Source organism: Hirundo rustica, chromosome 23 (assembly GCF_015227805.2).
Source record: "Hirundo rustica isolate bHirRus1 chromosome 23, bHirRus1.pri.v3, whole genome shotgun sequence".
Classification (NCBI taxonomy): domain Eukaryota; kingdom Metazoa; phylum Chordata; class Aves; order Passeriformes; family Hirundinidae; genus Hirundo; species Hirundo rustica.
In genome coordinates, this window is record NC_053472.1 from 4,043,396 (window position 1) to 4,066,076 (window position 22,681).

General features: G+C 46.5%; 1 long non-coding RNA gene across 2 annotated transcripts in view; it reads left to right on the forward strand.

Annotated features, from left to right (window-relative positions):
* The window catches only part of LOC120762645 (uncharacterized), a 39,070-nt gene that overhangs the window by 5,302 nt on the left and 11,087 nt on the right, over nucleotides 1-22,681 (forward strand). Inside the window, exon 3 of one of the 2 annotated variants that reach the window (XR_005703947.2) lies at nucleotides 6,824-11,005. The exons of the other annotated variant lie outside the window; for it this stretch is intronic. This is a non-coding gene — a long non-coding RNA (uncharacterized LOC120762645). Of the gene's footprint in view, nucleotides 1-6,823; nucleotides 11,006-22,681 lie in introns of those variants that run through there. 2 annotated transcript variants of the gene reach the window in all.

Below are 22,681 nucleotides of genomic sequence, written 5' to 3' on the forward strand. Positions count from 1 at the left end.
AGGGAGTGATGGAATTTTTGTTGGTGTCATAACAGGGAATCCGATTTCTGTAAAGTCGAGCTCGTGGCTTGGCACCGGATTATCACAAGGAGGAGAAAGAGCTTGGCTGAGGGATATCCATGGTTAGGATGGAACAAAGTCCATGGAATGACAGGATGGGTTTGGAGGGACCCGGGGAAGTCTGTCCCATGGCTAGGGACACTTTCCACTGTCCCAGGCTGCTCCAGCCTGGCCTTGGGCACCGCCAGGGATCCAGGGGCAGCCACAGCTGCTCTGGGCACCCTGTGCCAGGGTCTCACACCCTCCCAGGGAACAATTCCTGCCCAAGATCCCATCCAGCCCTGCGCTCTGGCAGTGGGAACCATTCCCTGTGTCCTGTCCCCAGTCCCTCTCCAGCCCTGCACAGCCTGGAGCTTCCCAGGGCAGGGTGATGAGAGTTCCTCAGCTGCAATTAAACCCCAGAAATGTGCAAACCCCTGTGATGGACACTTACAATTTTGCTGTCCCTCTGTTTAGGAGTTGGAGGCATTTCCCATACCTGTGATAATGATATTTTTGTAGAGATCAGGACCGAGAAAAGCAGGAGCCTGCTGGGTTTTATTTCCCCATGTGCTGCTGTAATTTTGGGGGGGCCAAGTGATTTAAGAGCTCTGTGTGTCTCAGTCCCCTCACCTGTCAGTGGGGGAATTACTTCACAGGGGAAATATCATTATAATGATCCTTGGAATGTGCTTTCATATGCTGGGAAGGCGAGTGGGAGCGTTCACATGTACCAGAGAAAAAGGGGAAAAAAAGTAGGTTAGGCCTGTCTGAGCTTGTCATGCTTCTCCTGTGTCAGCAAACTTGGGGAGACAAGAGAAAGGAGAGGGAGAGAGATCAAAAGAATACATTAAATTAAAAGGTAAACAGGGAAAGTTAAACTTAAAGCAGCAAGGAGGGAGCTGCACGGGGCCTGCGCTCGGCTGCATCCATCTGGATTTTCCAGCCCTGAGCCGAGATCTCGGACATCAACAGAAACCCCGAGGAAATCCCTGTGTGGGCACGAGCTGGGGGTGCCGTGCATGTGGGCAGAGGCCTGTGGAGGGAATCTGGAGGGATTTTCCCTGGTGATGGAGAAAGCAGGGATGTGGCAGAGCCGAGATGCTCAGGTTTTTGTGGCACGCTGCGTGTGGCGGCAGCAAAGGAAGGGGTTGTCACACCTGGGCCCGCTCGCTGGCAGGAGTGAGAGGCAAAAACTCTCTATAAATGTGGTTTTCATGTCCTCCCAGCTCTTGGCAAACTGGGTTTTAGGGGCTTCCTAAAGCACAGGTGCACCTGGAGCAGCTAAGCTGAACTTAATCGTTGAATTTGAGCTAATCTGAGTGTCCAAGGCCACGCTTGGACAACCTGGCCCAGTGGAAGCTGTCCCTGCCCGAGGCATGGGATGAGCTTTAAAGTCCTTTCCACCCCAAACCATCCCAGCATTCTGTGAGCAGCCAGAGTTCCGAGCTGTGCTTATGTTCTATTCACTTTAATCTCTTCTGTCTGCTCATGAAATAGGCCAAGGAAGCTTTAAATGCAGATCTATACGGTAAATTTTCCATATAAAGTAGACGGAGGAGAACAAAAAGCACATGGGGGAAAATTCCTGACAGTCAGTAGATGGAGGGTTAGTTATATTTTTACAGAATGATAGGTCAAACACTCGGCTGCCAAAAGCAATCATACCACTTGTAATCTTCTTTAACTGTATCCAGTCAGAAAAGATGAAAAATTGTTTTTCTGCCTTTGAAGAATGGAAATATCTTTTCCCATTCCCACCCTGACCCGTTTTACTGTAAGAGACCCTGGATCCACTCACCTAAATCGTCATGAGCGGAGTGTGATGGAAACTAATTGCACCATAAAGCTTGTCCTAAAATTCTGCCTTTTGCACCTTCAACATTTGGGGAGGTTATTTTTTTTTTTAATTTTTTTTTTTTTTTTTTTTTTTAATAAAAAGTGCTTGATTTGCGTGCTGAGCCTCCTCCATCTGCCTTATCTGTGGCAAAGCTTGGAGGGCAGCTTTGTGTGGCATAATCTTATTTTTGCACACGGTGAGGCTGTTTGGCTGTGTGTCACGCCAAGCGCAGCCTTCCTTTTGGGGAGCCGCCGCTCACCACCAGTTTCCTCCAAGTGAGCTTTGAAACGGACTCCGGATACATAGGAGTGGTGGGATGGAGTAGAAACCTCTTGGAAGAGCCAAAAGGGGAAGGTTTCCCCAGCCAGCTGAACTGGTGAGACACCTGTGCTGAGGTAACAGAGCCCAAAAATCAGGTGAAGCAACCACGGGGAATGTGGAGGGCAAGATTTGAGGCGCCCACACCTGAAGCACACGAGGGGCAGAGCTCTTTGCTTTGTGAGCTGCACAATCCCTGCAGCAGGAGCATCCAGCGGGCATGGAAAGGTAGGAGACTCTCTGTTTTAATTAATTTGTGTTCTAATTGAAGTGAAATGTGCAGTAGCAAAGCCATCTTGGATGTATTTCGCCAGGTTTGTGCTGTGGTGGGGCTGAGTGCCCAGGGAAGTCTGTGGAGATGAAATAATGGCAGCTTCTTCATCTTTCAAACCTTGCAAAAAGAGGTTGTTTTATTAAAAAAAACCCCACTTTTGGGGAGGTGTGGGACAGTCATCCAAGTGCCTGAGGATTTTGTGTGTCATTTCTATGTGTTGGACTCAGAGGAGAGATGATCTGTAAGGGCAGGTGGTGACAGGACAAAGGGCGAACGGCTCCAAACGGACAGAGAATAGGTTGAGGTTGGGCATTCAGGAGGAAATTCTGCTCTGTGAGGGTGGTGAGGCCCTGGCACAGGATGCCCAGAGAAGTTCTGGATACCCAAAACATCCAAGGCCGGGTTGGAGCACCCTGGGAGAGTGGAAGGTGTCCCTGGAACATTCCATGACCTGATGAAGGTGATCATCCTCACCAACAGCAGAGAGACAGAAGCTGCAGAATGTTTGTGGTAAAATATTTCCCCCAGGGCTGTTAGCAGGCACTGGAGCCACCTTTAACCCAAACTAAAATCTTGTGGTGCTGATGTAGTGCAGTTTTTGATGGAAAACCCACTTGCATAGTTTTAATTGCTGCCTTCATGGAGAATAAATCACAATATTCTGGTGCATTTGCAGGATAGAGTAACCCAGACACAACTTAGGGTTCCTCAGCAGGATAAACAAATTTCAGGTGAGGTTTGTAACTCTTGCTTTGAGTTTTAATGCCAATCCGAGTTATACCAGGGAAGAATATTTAGCTTTTAATTCAGAACAGCACGTGGCAAGTGAGTGGTGTCTGCTGCAGGAAAAAAAAAAAGGGGTTTTGAGGCACTCCCCAAACCTCTTCACCTTTTGATGCCATTCCTCAGAGTCAGCTTAGCTGCTTGATTTAGTGATGCCATAAAACAGGAGCCATCTCTGGTATTTACAGACTTGTTTTCGTGCTTCCCTGATGGTGCTTAAATCTTCTTACCCCTCGTGCCACCTTCTGAGAGTGTCAGGCCGTCACCACTTCAACAGCCTGGTTCTTGTTGCTCTTTAAATCCTATTTTTTTTTTTCTTTTTCTTTTTTGCAGAGCCAACAGCAGCCACTTTCCCTTTTCCCAGTAGTCCCTAAGCAGTGAGGAAGGCTGGCCACTGGCCAATTCATTTAAACCTCTGGAATAATAGTTTGCTCTCTAATGAATAGTCTGGCTTTAAATCTCTCCATTCAAGGGTGGTGGCACTCCTGAAGCTGACAGGTACTTATGAGACACTGAGGAAAGGTCATTTGGTGGGTGTTACTTTCATTGATCTGTCCAGAAAACCTCCTGGTCGTCCCTCTGCGCTCCTTGAAGGCAATAAAAAGAGGCAAAAACCAGGCAGAAAATTCATTCATCCATTTTCTCCTATTTGCTTCAGAAGCCACAAATAACCCATTTGAAGTCAGCACTTTCCTATTTAAATGTCACAGAATTCAGCCCTCACTTTATTCTGATCAGGGAAACTGAGGCACACAGAGCAGGGGGATTTTTTTTTCCCCCTGGACATCAGGTGTCAGTCCTGGGCTGGAATCTGGGAGCTCCTTGCTCTGGCTTGCAGAGAGCTGGAGGAACACCATCCTTGGGAGATTTATTGCACATTTCATCCTTCTTCCCCCGTGACCATAAATCAAACGCTACCATTTTCTTCCTGAAGTTGGAGCTTAATGAACCTAAAAGCAATCTGAGGAAGTAGCACAAAAACCTGGTTGTGCTAAAGCCCTGGTCCATTTACAGATGAGAACCAAGAGCATTGGTAAAGTTATTTTTACTGTAACTTGAGTTTACTTTCCACAGGAGTTGCCAGACCTGTATTTCAAGGCCTGGCTTTTTGAGGCCCAGGAGAATAAAGTGACTCTGACATCTCTTAAACCAGGCTAGGAGGGAATGGCTCCTACCTGGATTAATGACTGGGCTCCATGGGCTTTCCCAGCCTCAATGATTCTCTTCTTTTATCTGATTGCAGTGGGCAAGAACGGGCTCTAATCTCACCTTTTTTGCCCTAATTCTGATTCTTTTTCTGTGTAAAATTTTAGTGTTTGGTGGAGATGAACATGATGCAGAAGATAGGGAGATTGGGTTAGGAAAAGGGGTTTTGGCATTGTAGGGTGAATGCTGAAGTCAGAGGGAGGAGGAAGCTGCTCCCACAAGGTGTGTGAGGAGCTGCAGGTGCAGCTGGGAAGGGCGGAATCCCAAGGATAAGGCAGGAGAAAGCTCATGGAACTGCGGGCAGAGCAGAGCCTGGCAGGACTGGGACATTTCCCTCTGCTGAGAGGAGCAGAGCAGCCCGAGCCCAGTGAGGAGTTCCCAGCCCAGGGAGGTTGTTCAGAGTCTCAGGTCCCAGCCCCAGGACAGGGTGAAGGGAGGAACGAAGTCAAGCATGGGCCCCCATCATAACCTGGCTGATATTTAATATTTAAACCTTTAAAAGTGGAGAGAACATCACAGGAGCACCTCCTAGAGAGGAATGAGTGGAGTCCCCAGTGATGGACTCTATGCATCTTCCATGACTTCTGTTCAGAGTCAACCCAGCAAATGAGCTCAGGCTGAAAAAATAAAAAAAATCTGGATTGATGCTTTTCAAGCCTTAATTGCTCCTTCTCTCTGCTTTTTGTTGGGTTTTGTGGTAGTAAAGGATGGAAGAGAGTGATCAGAAGCAAAATAACGCCTGGTTTGGGTTTTCCTGTAGCAGTTTTATTTCCTAGCGGACCAAATCTTCCGTGTTATCCCTGACAGAGGGGAGTGGAGGACTGGGGAAAGGCATTCACCCAGCAAAATGATGGGGCAAAATGAATGTGAGGTCTGCTCTGGATGGAGAGGAATTGGTCAGGCTGGAGCATTGTGTTTTCTCCAGGGGGCAGGATGGAAAATCTGCCTCAGAAGTTGGCCATTTTGTACATCAGAAAATGAAGGGTATTTGGTAAAGAAACAAAGTGTTGGCCCAGAGGTGACCAGAGTCACTGGAATTCTTTCCATGGGAGCAAGTCTTTGTTTAACTGTGGTTGGAGACAGGCAGGAGAACACCCCAGGAACTGTTTCCCATCTCAAGCTCTGCAATGAATGCTCCTCACTTAGAGCATGGCCAGCTGATGGATTCCCATATGGAAAACAGTCCCTGTTGGTGATGAAGAGCTGTAAGACTCCCATTTTTTAACTCTGTGATCTCTAGATATCCCAGAATTCTTTCACCAGGCCAATTGACTTCTGTTTGGAGGAGGAGGCGAGGAAAAGGGGGGAAAAAAAAAAAAAAGGAGGTAAATTGCAGCAACAAAAGTGAAAGAGAGAGGAAGCAGAAGGTATTTACTTCTCACCTGCTACAAATTACCCTGCAGCAGAAAGCAGGGAGGAGGAGTGGGATGGTGCAGGAACAAAAGGCTTTTCTGCCTCAAAATGCACCAAGGTGGGAGCTCTGCCTTTCTCAGGAGTTCGGTTTCACCAGCCAGACACATCCTTGGGAAGGGTCTGGGGGCTTTTTTTGCTCCCTAATGACACTCAGGCTTTGTCCCCTGGCCGGGCAGCGTTTTTGCTCGCAGGCTAAAGTTACAGTTGTAGCAGAACTCGTTCCATATTGGCGTTTGATCCTGGGAGAAGGGGAAAAATCTGGTCAATGCGGTTCTCATTAGCCAAAAAAGCTGTAACATGCTGGAGTCATTAGTAGTTTGTTGATTGAGTTAACCGTGCAAGGCGGGCTGCAATTGATCATCTGCATTCTCATTAAATATGCCGCAGTCTCGGGGAGGTTGTTACGGAACTGCTCGGGAGGCAGGCAGGAGGAATCTCGGTTTCAGCCCAGAGCACCAGTTTTAAAATCTGTTTTTTGACTTCAGGCTCGAAGTGTATAATTAATATCAGAGATGGGACTGAGGTGTGATATAAAAATAATCTTTCACTGGGGTGTTACCACGCAGGGTCGTGTTTCAGCTTGAAACGGGGAGGGAGATGGAGGCTGAAACTTGAATCCAAATCTAAACTTTCTTAGTGCTGCAAGAGGCGAGGGAAGTGGTGAGGGGTCTGCGGCTGCAGGATTTCCACTTGGCCTTGTCTAGTAGGCATTTGAAGGAAGGAAGCGTTGCTGTGCTTCGTTTAAAGATAACGAGATCTAATAAACCCTAACCAAAAGTCAAATTCACTTCATCTTCGCCTTGCTCATAAGCAAGTCAATAAGTGAAAAAGATCTATATACGGAGAGGTGATAGAATTTCACTTTCAAGAAATGGGTGAACAGGAGATGCTGAAGAGGGTTACCTTGAAAATATATCATGATCACTTTAAACCTTGTCTATGTCTTTCAGCTTTTGAAATGCTGAAGATCACATCTTGAGGGAATTTGTTGGAGCCTTTGAAGTATTTTTATGTTAGGCCCCTATGGCAGAAGATTGTACAGATCAAGAAAGTACCGAGTAGATTTATTCACAGAAAATGCATTTAAATTACCCAGCTATACGGGTGCACGTTCTTCATTTATAGCCTGGTGTTTGGGCCCTGAAATCCTCCCAAGAATTGAGGTCATAGAATTGGAAAATGAGCTTCTGTACACCATCCTTCTGGCCTTTCGGATGTAATGGAGTCTGCACTGTGTGGTAAATTGGACGGAATTCAGAGAAGAGCAACAAAAACAATTAAGGGAGGAGAGGAACTGACTTACATGGAAAGATTAAAGCATTACAAATTTGTGGCTTGGTGATGCAGAGACTACCGCGAGTCATTGGAAGTTTCTGGAGACAGGAATGCGGCTTCAAAAATCCCTGGCCTTGTCTGAACATGGTTTTGTTTGTGTGTTTGTTTTAAAGGAAAACCTTTTCCGAGCAATATCCTCATCTGGTGTAACTTACCCCAGTGCCAGTGAAAACAATGGAGCCGGGTGTTCTGGGCCACGTTACACTGTCTAAACATGTGGCCCTTGCACTCTTTTAAAACTGGCACAGCGGTGCCAGAACTCAGAGTGGTTAAATGGGGAAGATTTTTGTACGTCTCCCTTCTACAGCACCCCTGCAAAATGCTGGCAAGAGCCAGCAAACTTAAAATGTTGAATTCCTCAGCTGAATGGTGGCAGATAATGGACAGGGAGGGGCATCTCTGTTACCTTGTTCTTCACATGCTCTTGCAGGAATAAGGGCAGCTTTTGGACCGGCAGAGAACAGCCTGAAACAGCCCCAGAAAATGCGGGATGTTGCCACGGGAGGTTCTGAGGGGCTGCAGGTGTAACCCAGCCCTGGGTGTGCGTGGCTCTTATGCAGAGGAGCAGCTCACGGGTACCCCGGGTACCGAGCGGAGCTGGCTGGGGTGGGCACAGCAGCTCAGCTGTCCGGCCCCAAAAAGTTCTGTCCTCGCAGAGGGGATCGGGGTGGTGGCTGCTCTGCAGGCACAAGGCACGGATTGTTCCTCGTGGTCCACAGGGATCGAGTTACGGTGAGGCTGAGCAATTAAAAACGTGGGCTGGCTCTGAGGAAAATGAAGTGTGAAGCCCGTTGGACTGCGGAACAGTCTTGGAAGAGAAGTGATGGAGGCCCTGGTGCTTGGGAAGTGGGACTTGTCCTGGGGATGGAGCGTTAATTGAGGCACCGTGGCCAAATTTGAAGCGAGAGGTTAATTCCTGGCTCCCTCGCCTGCTCCCTGCTCCAGCTGGGCACGGAGTGATTCCAGCCCAGGGCTGGAGCGCTTGGCTGCACGGGCAGCTGAGAAGCTGCCACCTTTCCCATCAGTGATTGCTTTTATGGGATGGGTGAAGCTGCCAGGGACAGGGGAGGAGATGGAAAGGTGGCATCATCTGCGTGGAAGTTGCTCCAAATAGAGTTTCCTTTGAAAGTCATGGTCTTCACTGAGGGGGGAAAGGGGACAAACCACCAAGATTGGAACTAATTTTGAGCCTTACCAGTGGCACCCAAACAGCAAAAGGCCTAAAGGGCCAGTGGAGATTGTGTTGCCATTGCCTCCATCCTGATTTTCTTTGGGTCAGGGGTGAGGAGCAGCGAGTGCCCCATTCCTGCTCATCCCAGCTCAGTGGATGAACAGGAGGGAGCAGCGAGTGCCCCATTCCTGCTCATCCCAGCTCAGTGGATGAACAGGAGGGAGCAGTGAGTGCCCCATTCCTGCTCATCCCAGCTCAGTGGATGAACAGGAGGGAGCAGTGAGTGCCCCATTCCTGCTCATCCCAGCTCAGTGGATGAACAGGAGGGAGCAGTGAGTGCCCCATTCCTGCTCATCCCAGCTCAGTGGATGAACAGGAGGGAGCAGTGAGTGCCCCATTCCTGCTCATCCCAGCTCAGTGGATGAACAGGAGGGAGCAGTGAGTGCCCCATTCCTGCTCATCCCAGCTCAGTGGATGAACAGGAGGGAGCAGCGAGTGCCCCATTCCTGCTCATCCCAGCTCAGTGGATGAACAGGAGGGAGCAGTGAGCGCCCCATTCCTCATCCCAGCACTGCCCAGCTCAGAGGGTGAGAGGAAGGAGCTCACCCTCCTGAGATGAGTGTTTGGAGAACAGGGATTTGGAGTGTGAGAAGGAGGCAGCAGACAGGAATACCGAATGTGGACTGAGGATGCCGGGGGAATTGTTTCCATAGAAACCCGACCATGGAGGCTCACGCTGCTCCCCCATCTCAGACTTACAAATTCATGTGATTTGCCTTCATGGTCAACAGAATGCCTGGAGAGGAGGTGGGTGATTAGGAAAATTCGGGTTTGCTGCAGATGTGGGAGCGCTGTGCTGGATTCCCTGTCTGAGGGAACTGGGAGTGGCCCCTAGGCTGGGATGTGCTGGAGTAAATCAGGATTAACCCCTGGGCACTGCATGGTGCCCTACTGGTGTCAAACAAAGGGAATCAGGCCTAGCTTATTTTAGTTAAATGAAGGGGAAAAAAAAAAAAAAGGTTTTCATTTGCTTCATTGCATTGTTCTCCCACCTTTGCTGGCCAGGCCTTTTGCAGACATCATCTCTGCCTGCACACCCACAGCATTCAGAAATGCCTCAGGAAATGTTCTGAAATGTCCTCCATGCAAGCACAGGCCTCTCCTTGCCAGAATTTATGAGGGGCCCTGGGAGCCTGTTTCCTTCGTTTGTTCCTGGAAAGATTTCTTCTTGGAAAATCCAAGATGTTTAGGACTAATTTATGTTCCTCCAGTCCCTTCAAAGAAACCAACACCTCCAAGAGCTCCCACAAACCCCCAAATGCAGCACCCACCTAGGAGTCAAAGTTTGTGTGGGAGAAGAGGCTAAAGGAGGTCAGAGAACCCCAAATGAAATGTGGAGGTGCCAAGGTTTGGTGTAAATGTGGGGTTGGGTTCCTCTGACCATCTCCTGGAGTTTGATTTGGGCTCAGCTGATCGGGGCTGTCTGATTTTTTTTTTTTTTTAAGTATCCAAGCTTCACAATCCACAAACTTCATCTTTTATTCTCTTTTTAGAAGAGAATATTGGTGTGGAGGGGAGAGGAGAGCAGGAAGTGGAGATTTGGACAGTTTTGGACATGATTTGCCCACTATCCCATTCTCCAAGGAATGGCTCCACAACCAGAAATGTACATGATGTTATTTTTCTGGCTGCACATGGAGGGAAAAGCAAAATCAAGGCTGAAATTCAGGGGGAAATGACTCCCATCTCTCCTCCTGGTTTCCCCAGCCTCTCAAAAACTTGCTGGAGACCCTGAGATCCTTAAGAGTGACCCAGCTCTGGGCTGGTCTCTTGATAAGCACAGATAATGCTCCTACAGCTCCGAGAGGAAAACATCTGAGGTTCAGGAAGGGTCAGCCAGGAATGACAGCTGCAAATATGCAGGGAAATCAAAGAGCTGCAGGGTTCCACCCAGGAGAGAGGAGAGCCCCAAAGCAGGATTTGCAGGAAGAGATACCCAGAGAGGAGCGTTTTTCCTCTCAGATTTGTGAGAGTTCAATGTTAACCCCGAGCCATGTCTCTCTTGCTTTGTTTTGGAAATGCTCTCCCTTGGACTCACTGCTTTTCCAGGGCTCCTCAGTTGCCTGATTTTTTGTGGTGAATGGAGCAATATTTGATATTTTCCTCAAGGATCTGGACTGTGAAGTGAGAGGGGAGTGTGTCTGCAGCGTTGAGGTGCCCTAATTTCAGCTGAAACCTCTGTGTGATGCTAAAATTGAAATTCTGGCTTCAATAGAGTTAATTTTCCTCCTAGGAGCCAGCACGGGGCTGTGTTTTGGAACTGTGCTGACAACAGTGCTGATAGCACAGGGATGTTTTAGTTCCAGCTGGGCAGGGTTTGCACAGAGCCCTTTTTTTGCACTAATAAGGGTGCACAGGGAGCTGGGAGGGGGCACAGCCAGGACAAGTGACCCTGAGTGACCACAGGGGTAACTCAGACCATGCTCAACATAAAAAAAACCTGAGCAGCCGCTCTGGATTTCTCAAAACAAGGAGAGAAATGGTGCAGCCTGTTCCCAAACCCTTTCTTTGAGCAAACATCTGCTCTGTTACTGTTGGAAGGAGAAAATTCTTAATTTACTGATTTTTTTTTTTTTTTTTTTTTTTTCCCCCTTCATCAATTAGTGCGGGAGAGCAGCTTGGCCCAACTTTGTCAATCTTTTAATCTGGGCTGACTTTCTGCTGAACTGCCTCTGCAGCTGAAATGGGATTGGTTCCATTTCCCACTTCCCTCACCCATCTCCAAAGCCGCTTCGTTTGATTGTGTCGGGCGATCTTTGTGGAATTATTCCTTGACTTTTATCCGAAATCCATTGGTAGTGGTTATTTAAGCTTTTTTTTTTCCTGTGCTCTCTGGCTGTTTTAATTTCAGGGAGTCCATCGAGGAGTTTAAGTCTGTATTAGTTATCATATTGATGGATCAGCCAAGCAAGGAGCATTTGCAAATGCACATATTCCTGTTCCATTGACCTGTGATATTTGAAGGATAAAGCTCTGCGTGCCATTAGCAGTTGGAGCATCCATAAACATTCCTTGGCAGGTTTCGATTCGGGTTTGGGATATTTTGAGTGTGCACATGGAGATTTTTGTTTCCATTAATCCATCCAAGGGCATTAATTGGTTTGGTTGCCATTTATTTAACATTCTCCCTTAAAGGGCTATTGGGTTATTTTGTGCTTAGCAGACTCAGGGCTCTGCTCCTGCTAAATCAACCCTGCTGATGCCAATTTTGGTGGGAAATAAATCCCACTGGAGGTACAAACAGCATCAATACTTTGCTTGGGGCTGATACGAGGAAAAAGAAGAAACTGTGGCCAAAATTTGCTTCCCATGATCAGGTGTGCTCTCAGTTTAGCATGTGAGGATTTTTGAGGGAGATTGGGATTTTTCCCGCTGCTTCACCCAACCTTCTTTCAGACGTGGCTCTGCTAAAATAAGTAGAAACTGGTTAAAACTTGGTGACTTGGTGATCCAAGGAGATCTCTCCGGTCTTTAATTTGAGGAATCAACATTTACACTCTCTCTGGGAGTGTTTGGAGGCTAGATTCACTCGAGTGTGGAAATCACTTCGTGATCCTTGGATAAAAAATACAAAATGCCGAGGACAGGCTGTGGAAGTGGTAAAGAACATTCTTCTCTTTAAAATTCCACGGGCCTCTAAGGTCTCTGCCACAGCTCTTCTCCAGAGTCCTGGAGACTGCAACAGGAGTTAGGTCTGGTCCTTAGGCGGAGAATTAATCTGGATTATTCTTACAAAACCCATCTCAAGTGAAACTTTTGCCGATATTTTTCCCAGAAGATTCTTCTCTTTCACTCCAGAATTTTATCAGCAATTCTTATGCTAACAGGGGTCAGGAGATGAGATGTTTCTCACGTTACACTTGAGGCTTCTCATGAATAATGGCCTGTATCACCTCTATTGTCTGTCCAAAACATAAGCAACACAGACATAAGGCCAGAGGAGAAATTTAAAGGGTGCTGAATAAGTCAGCAGGACGGACCAAGAGCTGAGATAGTCGGGGAGTGAAACAAATACAAGGTGGAGCAGATGGTTGTTTGGGGGAATATCCGAGCAGATTAACTACCGGGCACTGGAGAATGAGCCAGGCCCCAGTTCAAAAGTCCCCTGAAATCTTCAGAGTGAGATTAACGAAGCACAGACGAACATCGCTGTAGCCAAAATAAATTAGAGGTCGTTATTCCCCAGTGAATTTTCTTAAGTGTTAAGTAGAGCACATCAGGCTTTTCACAGAAATCTGAGGGGGGTTGCCATGCTCAAGGCCGTCACTTGCTCCTGTGCAAGGGCAATCTGTCCACTTGAAAGCAATTTTTATTGTCCTTCTCTCCTTTCCCTAATTATTTCCTTCCTTTTTGTTCTCACGTATCTCTGTGTGTGTGCATTGTGTAAAATAATCATAATAATAAAAAAAAAAATAGCTGCAGTTTGAGCAGGATGAAAATCCCCAAAATACGTGGCACTGGAAATTCCCACCGTGGAAATTTTAGCTCCCCTCAGGCCCTTCAATCTTTTTCTTCAGCGAGACTGCAGCTGCCATCTGATTTGTATTTATATATGCTCTTTATAGATATTAATGCAATAACAGATTAAACCTAAAGTAACTGTTACTACACAGAGACATCTCAGGGGTCTGATCTCGCAAACATTAATGCCTCTGAATAACTTTAATCTTGTGCATTGTGTATTTGAATTTAATGGGGACTCTTGCATGCCAAAGTTTCTCACATTTGCGAATGTTTGCTGCAACTTCAGACTTCCCCCATATGTTGATGTCAATTTGTTTTTGCAACCTCAATACGGTTTAGAAACCTCAGCCCCTGATCACGGTTGGTGGATGGCTGTTTTCTCAGTTCTGCTGCTTTCATTGGGCCAGATTTCCGATGGGAAAAATGGGAAAAGTGGGAAAAACGGGCTAAACCCCCACTGCTGACCCCACCTACTCAGACCAGGCTGAATTTCCCTCTCAAGGGCTTCTCCAGGCATTTTTATTTTTAGCAAGCCCATAGGTAATGAGAGTCACGATGCGGTAATGCTGTTTCTTCCCAAACCTCTTTCTGAAGGCAAATTTCCTGAAGGAAATTGGATTGAAAAACTTGGAAAATAACTCAGAGGTGCTATATAAATACCTGGAGTGTCCAGGACACGAGGGAGGTGCATCCAGCTTGCCCAGTGCAGTTGGTCTCTGCTCCCTGTGGAAGGGCTCAAGGTGAACACAAGAGTTCAGACCCTCTCTTGGATCATCCATTCTGTGTCTTTAGATTGCAGGAGCTCTTTAGAGGATATTGTTTTCATTATATTTTTATTATATAGGAGGTTTTGATTAAAAAAAAACTCTAAATGGGGTTGATTTGGAAATATTTTGACAGGCAACCAAAAACCTTGACCTCTCCCACGGAGGTGTTGAAGCTCTTGCACAGCCTCCAGTGAGCCCAAACTGTTTAAATTCCTCATCTTCTGCCTCTGAAGCTCTGGATCCCACTCAGAGCACGCTCAGCCCGTTGCAATCCCCTGCTGAAACGCAGCGCTCCCTTCAGAGTTCAGTAATAATGGTGATTTTACAGCTGAATGTCAGGGTAATAAACTCTTCCACCAGGCGACTACTGTGACCACCAGGAAAGTTTTATTTCTCCAGGTTCAACAGTTTCCCTGTGACTAATGTACCCTTGGAGGAAAGGTGACTCCCCTCCAACGAGAGCACTGATGTGTCTGTGTTTGCAGTTAAGGCTCACTAACCGCTGGCATCAATCTGATAAGCATCTGATAGGGCCCAATTATGCCATTTCTCAGCTTTGGAGTGAATAAAATTTATTTTCTGGCCCGCAGGAACGTGAATAGATTGGTTTTATTCCTGTATCCTGGCGTTATTTAAGATTAAGCTGCTTTTTTTTTTCTGGGAGTTATCGCCATACCTGCCAAGAGTAGATCTATTTGTGTGTCATGTTTAAAAGTGTAGGAGAGGGAGAAGAACAACGAGAGGGTGAGAACCAAGGTAACAAACACAAGGAAATCATTAGACACTTGAATTAATGAGATATTTGCTTAACTAGCACAAATGGCATTGTCCATAACCACTCTGTCCCAAGCTTACACTCCTGGGAAATTCAAGGAATGCACAAAACCAATCGGTCTGAATGGCGCAGAGTCGTGTGGGACAGTTAAAACCCTGGCCAAGGCTTTGGAAATTTATCATTTTCTAACATCAGAGGAAATTAAAAAATTTTATCAGTTGTTGGCTTCTACAGCCCTGTAGGAAATCCTCGTGTTCCTCATCCAAGGGCTGCACACTGGGAGAGGTCTAGATGTAAATATCTAAAAAATTAGGAATGCTGCTGGTCAGTCAGAATCTCTTTAACCAGTGAAGAGAAGGGGACAAGTGCAGGGATGGAATGATCCGAAATGGAAATGGAAGTGTTTCCACTTGTGTAGGGAGGCTTCCTCAAGAATTTTGCAACTGAAATCATGAGTGCAGTGTCAGCCCTAAGCATAGAATGCCCAAAATTTAAAAGTTTGGTAGCTAGAAGATGCAGATAAAGACCCGGAGGCTGATTGGGGATTTTTTTGGTGTGTTTTTAAGTAGAGCTCATAATTCTGAAAATCTTTATAGCATCTCTAGGCACAACCCTTGGGGAAAAAAAAAATACATATATATATATATATAAAAAGATTTTTTTTTTTTTTTAAACCAAGTTGGCATCACTGAAATATTTTTGTTAATTAGATGACTGAGGGCACAGTGCTGATGAGGAAACAGGAGTTAATTGTTGCTGTCTGACTTCTGCTGGACTGTGCAGGGTGCTGGTTCTTGCTGTCAGCTGTGGAGCAGCCTCCAAATTTCATTGGGAATCCTGTTCAGCTTTCCACACCTCTGGAAGGAGAAACAAATCCACTGGATTATCATCCACCCCAAGCCCTGTGGCTCTGAGTAGAGACCCCAGCAGGGAGATTGAGAGAGGGCAATTAATAAATAAATTCCTTTCTGTGCCTCTCCCTCCCCTCAAGCCTGTCCTTATCCCGTTTCAGATGGGCCTGAGGAGCTGAGCTTGTCCTGGAACACCTCGGGAGAGGCTGTTCCAGGCTGGGAGCTGCATTTTGGGATAAGCTGAGAGCAGAAGTGGCCCCCAGAGATCAGAGCTCTGGCAGGCAGAGTCCCTTCAGGCCCGCTGGGAAAAACAAACCTGGGAGCTGCCAAAATCTGTGGATGTGATTCCATCGTTTTATCAGAGGGTGAGGGCAGGCTCTGGAGAGAGCCCAGACCAAAACTCCAGTGTTTTTTTTTTAATTTCATGTCATGGTGAGGAATGGGAAGCTGGGATCACCCCTGCCCCACCCTGGGCTTTGACTCCTCAACTTGTTGTCATTCCAGTGACAACACATCGTCCTTTTCAAAGGGCCCCGTGTCCCCCTGCCTCACTGAGCTGCCCAGAAAATTGTCCTAATTTATGTCCCTCCCTTTATTAAAAACTTAAACCATGGCCAGCCTCTTCCAGCCTTGTAATTCCATGCACACCCTCCAAATATTTCAGCACCTGGGTGATCCTGAAGATCCCTTTCAACCCATCCTTTAATTCTGTGATCTCACCCACCTTCAGGTTTCCCTCTCATTTTCTCATCTACATTTCACTAATATTGCGCAGTCAGGTAATTATTTGCAAAAGGCAGACATTGAAATACTTTTATTTGGATGGAAAGCGATGATTGCAGCACTCTGGATCTGGAGAAAGCTGAGGCTGGATTCCCAGATAAGGAGACACCAGGGAGGGATGTTTTACAGGTGCTGGCTGAGGAGCAGCGCCCTTGTAGCATTGATTGCCTTAATGCTGACCTCTAATTGTTGTATTAATCACGGGCAGGAGCACCAGGAGCATGGAGAAAGTGTCATTTTAGCGTAAAGAAAGCAAAGGAATAACGACTGCTGCAATGCTGGAATTGCACCTTGGCATCTGAATACCCAGAAATGCACGGGACAAAGGGCTGGCTCCCAAAACTTGGCTTTGGCCATGGCTTTGGGCAGTCCAAGTGGGGAGTTTTTGGCTTTGGGCAGTCCAAATGGGGAGTTTTTTGGCTTTGGGCAGTCCGGGTAGGGATTTTTTTTTGGCTTTGGGCAGTCCAGGTAGGGATTTTTTTGGCTTTGGGCAGTCCGGGTAGGGATTTTTTTGGCTTTGGGCAGTCCAGGTGGGGATTTTTTTGGCTTTGGGCAGTCCAGGTGGGGTTTTTTTGGCTTTGGGCAGTCCAAATGGGGATTTTTTTCCCATTTTCTGTCCTGAAACGAGGAGGTACCTGGCTCTGCTGGCAGGGGCCCCACAGTTTTTGCAGACAGATGCTTCACCACGAGCCCAAATGCCGCCTTTGCCCCAGCCCTGAAGAAGGCAAACAGTTAGAGAATCCTTCTCTTCATCAGATTCATTTGCAGTGATCGTTCCCCAATCTCCTTTGAGAGCAGGAGAAGGAGCCTGCAAAATCCTCCCCAAAGCTTGCCTAAACCTATTTTAAAGGAGAAAAAAAAGAAAAAAAAGAAAATAGCAGTGTGCAAGTCTGGCTGCAGGTACAGCAGAGGGAAGCAGATGCAAGCAGGGCTGCCCATGCCTTGTGAAGCTCCGTGAGCTCCTGGAAGGCAGCCAGGGCTGAAATCATGGCTGGAGGCAGCAGCACCCTCTTGTCCCCTCTGCCTGAGCTGCTTGCCGACAGGGCATTAGTACTTCATTGAGCCGTGGAGCACAAACTGTGCCTTGCAGTGGGCAGGGCACTGCTCAGAGCTGGAGATCTCCAGGCGAGGATGAGTTGTGGGAATCCTGTGCAATGGCAGGAACAGCCCCCCAGCCCCTGGGATTAAAAACAGCTCCCTGTGTGGGGCTGCTGACACGCTAAAACCACTTGGGGTTGTGTTTCTGTAGGCCAGGAGAGGCGGTGTGGTCGTTCCTTGGAGGTCACTGAGGTGGGAACACTGCCCCTGAGCTCCAAAACTGCTCCTCCAAAATATTGTGGGGTCCTGACGCACCTACAGTTGTGTCTTTGTGCCCACTGCAGTGGGAGGACAAGATGTGGTGATGTGCAATATAAATATTTTGCATTTGGTTTCCTATTCAAAGCCCCTTCCAGCCTTGCCCCTCCTCATCCCACATTTCATTTTTTTTCAGTTTTCTTTAGCATGCATTCAGCTCTCCTGTTTTATTGCAGAGGGATTGTCTCTGCTCCAACATGATTTATTTATTTATTGTTCTTTGTCTGGGCACCTCAGACCGTGCTTGAGTTGCAGTTATTTTGCAAGTCAGCTCATGGGCACCGTCCCGTTCCTCTGTTGTTGCCCTGGAGTTTTCAGTTCCCATCCTGGGTGCTCCCTGTGTGTGTGGCACGGATGGGCACATTCAGCTGCAGCATTCACAAAGCTTGCTTGCCTTTTTTTGTTGTTGTTGTTGTTGTCAGGAGAGGCAGCTGAAATTTGAAATTGCTGAAATTTGATCGTAAAAAGATGTCAAGAGGCAAAGAACTGATCCTTTAAGGGCACTCTTTGGTATTTGGGGAAGTGAACCTTGAAAACCTCCCTTGTTTCCTGTTGTTCCATTCCTTGTTTTCTCTCATAAAGTTTGTTTTTTTAATTTTCCCTTTTTTTCTAAAGACTTCCAAAGTACACAACCTCCCTGAAAGCCTATTGCTCCCAAAAGAAGGTCTTTCTGCAGGTTTTGACCCAGGCCCATCTCCTATCCCAGCTGCAGCTCCTTTTCCTTTGAGGTGAAGCCAAAGCCGCTGAAATTCCTGTCAGTGCTGGAGGCTGAGGAATTATCCGACCCAGAGGAAGGGTTGGGGTTGGTGGGGACGCTTCACCTCCAGTTTCCTGTCCAGGGTAACACAAGGGGATCTTTCTGGAGCCAAGATTTGTCTCTCACCACCACTGATCCACTCCTGTCTCCTCCAAATCGCTCCTTTCTTCCACAGTGGTGAAGCCCCTTGGTCTGGGTTCACTCCTCAGAGATGGTATTTTGTAAGCTGGGCATTTTAAGGTTCAAAATCTACCTTTTAAGAGGAAAAATTTGCAAATTAGCTCCTTTTAATCATGCCTGTGTTCTGGCGAGCTGCACTTTTCCCTTGCCCGTAGCTCTCTGCTTCTCCAAACAATCCCCCCCAACGCCTGCAGGAAGGGAATTGAAATGTGCTTGGCAGCTCTCTTCTGCAAAGCCTCGCTCATTTCTTTTGTCATTGATCCAAAATATCTTATGCCACTTCGCCGACGTGAGGTCACCCTAATTCCATCCCTGTTTTTTTTTGGGGGGTGTGTGTGTGTCCTGCCTGCCCTCAGCCCTCCCCAGCTCGTGGTGTTGGAGGTTCAGTGGCCGCGTGAGGCAGCTCCGTCCTCGGCGCGTGTTGCGATCTGGGAATTGGGTGGCTAATTACTGCCTTGGCCCTGCAAAGCCAGGCTGCACATCCTGCCCTGGGACACCCCTGAGCAGCCTGCAGGAAAAACAGGCCCTCTAAAGAGGAGCCTCCCTGGAAAACTCTCCCTTAAACAGCAGAAAAGACCTGTCTGTAGGAGAGACTGTGCTGCTTTAAACAACAAAAAACCCCCTGTGTGATTTCTGCTCCGAGCAGGGCTTGGGGTGACGCCGAGCCTTGTCCAGCTTGGCTTCGACATCCCCCAAAATCTCGCCAGGAGGATGAAATTTTCTTTTCTCTTCCCTTTCTGGTCACGTTTTACCACTGGAGTTACTCAGCGAATTAATAGGTATAGAAATGCAAAGCTCTTTTCTTATTACACGCCATCGATCTGATTGCAGTGTCATTAATTGAAAGACTCGGGAAATGTGATGGATGGTTCAGTTCAGGATTCCACATTCGTTTTGGCATAGCCCTGCAGGAGAAAAGCTGCATGAAGCTGATTGAAGGGCTCTTTTTGTCTGACATGAATTATTCTTTCATTGTCAAACCTTGTAACAGCATTCAGACATAGGGAGATTTACAATGTGAAATCCTAAATGGGGTCTATTCTTAAAATAAAATTAGAAAAAAAAAAAAAAAAAAAAGAGAGAGAGAGTGCTTTATCTTGCAACGTTGAATATAGCTATGTTTGGAAAAAAAAAAAAAAAAAAGACAACCCCACAACTATTCCTCCAAATTAAATATCTTCTGCAAAACCCAAGGGGCTGATGTTTCTCACTTAATTTTAAATTATTCTGATGGTGAGGCCTTAAATGAATAAAACAATTGCTATAATCACATAACAGTTGTCAACATTTTTATTACATTCAAATATATTTGTTTGTGTGAGAGGGTTTGTTTGTTCTCCCCACTGCTGTCATTTCCCCAGCAGAACGATTTGTCCGATTAGCTGGGAATCCTGCTCATCCCAGAAAATTGCACCAGGCTTTCCTTTCTCTTTGGGGAAAACCTAGGTGGACACTGCCGAAATGTTTGTTTAAGGGAATAATTCTGCATTTTAGAAAACATTAAAAGAAAAACAAAAAAAGCCCAAAAAACACCAGCTCCGTGTGTAAAGATTTCAGCTTTTCCCAGCTGCTGGCTGCAGGCAGATCTTATCAAATGAGCTTTGCTAGGATTTGTGTGGGGTTTTTTTTTAAATTTTATTTCTTTATCCTTTTTGCTGTTGATCTCGGGCAGTCCCGTGGTTAAATTCTGCTGGTCCTTTTGTCTGTATAAAAATTCGTGCCGGCCTCTGAGGGTTGGGAGGCGCCAACCGCTCAAAAGCAGCAGAGAGGAGCAGCCCCGCTCCTCTCTCTCCTCTCTACACCCCCAGATCGCCGCGCGAAGTTGATGAAGAGTTTGGAATGCCAAGCAGCCACCCAACTCGTAGGCTCATTTAAGAATAAAACACTGAAATAACATTATCCGAGATGGGAATCAATGTCATGCCTGTTACAAATGCTGGAGCTGGGAGAATAGCGAGATTACACAGAGCAGACAGATTAGATGAAGAAGAGTATTCCGTTACATTACATCTGATTAGCGCTGTCTATTCATCTGTGTGGGGCTTTTTTTTTTTTTTTATCCTTAAAGAAAGCTGGCTTATTTTATGGGGATGGGCTGTGCTGAGAAAGCTAAAAGCTGGAAGAATTGGATGGAAAATAGCGTTGGGAATAGGCAGCTCTCTGTTTCAACCACCTTCCTCCCTCAGCTCCCTTCCCATCCCCGGATCTGCGTGCCCGAGTGCTTTAGCTGGCAGATCACTGCAGAAATGATGATTTTTTTTTACTGTTATTTCACCACTTTTCACCCCCAGAAAGGCATGGAGCGGTCACCCTCTGCCTGACCCCCTAAAGCAATGCCCCTTCCCACCTGAGCTGGACATTTGCAGGCAGAGACCGGCCCGATGAAGGAGATGAGTAATTCCCACTAAAGTGGGGAAAGAGCCTTTTTTTTTTCTTTTTTTCCCTGAGACTAAGGAATAAACGGCATCGATGGGAAATGTTGTCCTCATCCCCCGCCCCCTCCCCCTGCCTATCTGCATGGAATACCCTCCCGAACGTGGATTTTTTTTTTTTTAAGGTCTCCTTGTTCGGCGAGAGGGTTGAGATTATTTTTTGTACGTTTTTTTTTTTTTTTAATTTTGGGGAGGGTTTTCCCTCTGCCCCAGCGGCGGGGCTGGTCCTGCCGGGGATGCAGAGCCTGCAGGTGCTGCTCCTCACGCTGGGAATCTCCAGCTCTCCTGCAATTCCCAGCAGATAAGTTTGGGAATGGAGCTGCCTGGCGGGTCAAGGCACAACACCCACCGAGCAGCGGGGTATTTTTTTTGCTTTATTTTCAGGCTCAGCTCTGGGATGCTCCCACCCAGGGCTTCTCGGGGCAAAGCCGGGCTGTTCCTGCAGCTCTCCTTTAATCTTTGAGCACCTTCCGTGTCGTTAGCAGCTCCAACCTTCCAGCCACTGGCTGTTCCTAAAAGGTGAGGGAGCTGGGGAGGGGTTGCTTTCATTAGTTATTTGAAATTGAAGATGATTTCATTTCATTTTTTTTTTTTTTTTTTTTTCCTTTATGCTGTCTCAAGCTAAATAAACTCAGATCCTCCGAGCCCAAAAGCAGCGAGGATATTTTGCCTTTGGTGTCACTAATTAGCCTCCCACGGAAGCTGAGATCAGGAGAAAGGGAGATAACGAGAGAGTTTGTGCAGCCTTGGAGGACTCTGAGCATATTCTGCAAGGGGGGGGTGGTGGGATGGAAATTAATAAAAAAATGCTTATTCTCAGCCCCAAACTCTGTGAAACCGCTTCATTTTCGGAGTTCCCCGCACTCCGAAATGCGGGCTGGATAATTTCTGCAAATTCAATTAGAGTTTGGAGCCCGTGGCCGCTCTGATCAAATCTGTGTAAATAACATTGTCCCTAGCCTGTGTTGTCACCTCTGAAATGCTCTCTGGATTGCAGCCTAGCTCTGTCTTTTCTTGTGGTGGAGTCAGGGTGGTGCTGGATTTCGGAGCTTTTTTTTTTTTTGCATTTTATTGCTTTTGATTTTGTTCAGGGCTTTTTTTTTTTTTTTAAATTATATATATATATTTCTTTAGGAGGTTTTTTGGGTCTTTTTTAGTCCGTTTTCTCTCAGAGAGTTTTTAAAGGTGAGGCTCATTTTTTTGTGAGGTTAAGAAGAAGGAGAGAGTAAAAGGTACCGTATCTTTCTTCTTAATTGTTTGGCTAAAGTCTAAAACATCTGAAAAAAACACCCTTAAAACGATCTTAGAAGTAACAGTCGCTTAATTAGTAATAAAAAAAAAAAAAAATAGTAACGGATTTAGCTTACCCTCTTTATGGACTTAACTTCAGGAAATTAGGCATCCACTCTGTCTCCTCTGCAATACTCAGTTTCTTATCTAACAGATATGAAACGACCAAATACATCTTACATCATTCGCATCCTTTAACACAGGAACAATTGCTCCAAAAAAAAAAAAAAAAAAAAAAAAAAAAAAAATTTAAAAAAAAAATAAATGGAAGCACTGCTACAGCTCAGAGCATCCTTTACTTTAAACCCTTTCAAAGTCCCCCCCCGTTTATTCCCATCCCAGCTCAGCTTAATTCCCTTTTATTGTGTCGTTGGGCTGAAAATATACGGCGCCGTGCCTAATTGTGCTGCTATTCCACATTAATAACCTGGAACTTTGCATCCCAACGAGCGAGGAGCACGGGAGGAGGGAAAAAAAAAAAAAAAAAAAAAGGCAGAAACAGATGCAATTATTTGTTGCTGGCTAAGTTACTGTACGTGACCCAGGTGCTGGAGGACTATTTGCATGTGTTTCTCACCTTTGTTCAC